Below are 2,156 nucleotides of genomic sequence, written 5' to 3'. Positions count from 1 at the left end.
AAGAAGATCAAGGTCCTTCAGGGATGGCCAGCACAGTCTCCAGATATGAATATTATTGAGCATATCTGGGGAAGAATGAAGGAGGAAGCTTGGAGGACCAAGCCGAAGAACTTGGAGGAGCTTTGGGATGCCTGCAAGGTGGCCTTCCATGCCATCCCCGACGACTCTCTGCCAAACCGAGTGGCAACTGAAGCCAAAGGAACCCAAGGAACCCATACAAGATACTAATTTCTTAACTTATAGTCCATGATGAAATACTAGACTGATTTTTCATTTGGTATTTTATTTACTTTTTGAGAAAGATCAAATTTATTGATTATAATTTGATTTGCGACAAGACTTTTGTCCACGTAGAAACTGGCTTGTTCATCATTATCAAGCAATAAACCTTATAAGCGTCTATTCAATTTTTGTTTTGCTAGTATCTAAATAAACTTTATACACTTATGATTAATTTGTGTTGTTTCCTAACTGTATTAGCTAATTAAGAGTTTTGGCCTGGACTGTACTAATAGTATAAAAACTACAGGACATCTGAAAGGACAAAAGCTCTTATTAAACGCAAATATCTCAAAAACTGTGGGAAAGCTTAAAAGGACAAAAGTTCTTATTCGCTGCTGTAAAAATCGTAATTGACAATCGTGCTCTCGGAGGCCCCCTAGTGGCCAAGGCCCTGGTCCCGGGCCCAGCCTGCCCATTGGGTAAATCCGGCCTTGAGCTGACGTTGATGTAACAGGTTACAACAGGTTACTAAAAACGCCCTAGCTAGCGAATAGGCTAGTTTAACATGCAATCAGGTATCTGGTTTGCTGATACACATATCAATAATTAATAATTTCTTATTGCCTATAATAGGCCTAGAAACAGGCTGCAGGAACTAGGTAGGCTACAAGGAAATGCCTGTTTGGGGTTCTTGTTCCTGTATGCAAGTTCCTGTCTGACTTCAAAGTACGTTGCAGTTTGCGCTGTGTTACTTGCAGCCCACGTCATGTTCCATGTATGCCTGATGAAAATTGTTTTTGTAGGTCACCATAGACGGAGTGGTGGAGCTTGAGACTCTGCACGTGCATAGCTTATTGAGGTATTTATTTTAATTTTGTATATTTTGTTAATGGTACGAGTTGGAAAGCATTTCGCTTGTGAGGTAATGTCATGGTTCAAATGCGCTAAAACATTGCGGTTACAAGAACGCCCGACTGCATGTGCACTAACAAATATTTTCTGCCATTATAGGACATTGCTAGCTGCTGTTCTGCCGATATTAGTAATTTGCGTTTATCTCTCAGTCTACGTGGAGCTCCGGCTGCTGGGCTCGGTTTGTGTTTTAAACTGTTTTGTACCCGCCTTTTCCCTGCGGTTCCGTATTTATTTGTATTTTTAGTATCCCTACTACTGACATACTGTTTATTGAGTTGGGGCTTCGGGGCTGCTTATTGTTTACGTTGCAGTGCGTGGTTTGAGATCTGTGTGGGCGTCAAGGTCGTTGCGATGCCGTCGCAAGTGGTCCCGTTCTTTTCACTGCATGCTAGAGTGTGTGTGTGTGTAGAAGTAGAATATTTTGCTATATTCACTGTGTCTGTATCAAACCTTTTTACAGTGTGTGTCTAGTGAGTGACCTTTCGGTTCCACTTCTGGTAAGACCTCCACCCTCCACGGACTCGTACCCGCATGCAACCAGTAGCGCCCCCTAGTGGCGGGGAAGACCTACCGGCTAATTTTGTATTTTTTGGGATCCTGTGGGTTTTTCTATTGTGTTTTTATTATTGTAAAAAATAAACTGGATGCTTTTATTGAATCCATGTCTCTGCTTGTTCATTTAGTTGAGGTAGTCAGGTGGTGTTATGCCAGGTCAGGTCAGGATAGCTGACTAAATTGGAGACTAACGAATGTTAGTCTCAACAGGAAATAAATTACTTGAATGCTGTGTTTCTTTACTATAATATGGCCCCCTTGTGTACTACAAGCTAAATCCGCTAAATCTATGTATTCAAATCGCTAACTTATCTAGTTAGTTTGCTAATGTAACCTTGTAGCAGAAGGTTTGAAAGAATGTGAATTTACATAATAACATTGTGACACTGTGTAGGTGCTGGCATGTAATTCTTATAGTATTTAGACATTTTGTGTGACATGTTGATTGAAGTACAATAATTAAT

General features: G+C 40.7%; 1 long non-coding RNA gene across 1 annotated transcript; it reads left to right on the top strand.

The window, feature by feature from the left end:
* Positions 1-800: 800 nt before the first annotated feature.
* LOC133121628 (uncharacterized) lies at positions 801-1,795 on the top strand. Its single transcript, XR_009708026.1, has 3 exons — positions 801-948; positions 1,026-1,081; positions 1,598-1,795. It is a non-coding gene; the product is annotated as an uncharacterized LOC133121628 (long non-coding RNA).
* The last annotated feature ends 361 nt before the right edge of the window (positions 1,796-2,156 follow it).

Source organism: Conger conger, chromosome 1 (assembly GCF_963514075.1).
Source record: "Conger conger chromosome 1, fConCon1.1, whole genome shotgun sequence".
In the NCBI taxonomy this organism is placed as follows: Eukaryota; Metazoa; Chordata; class Actinopteri; order Anguilliformes; family Congridae; genus Conger; species Conger conger.
Note: the sequence above shows the minus strand (reverse complement) of the source record. Positions and strands in the feature narration are given on the sequence as shown.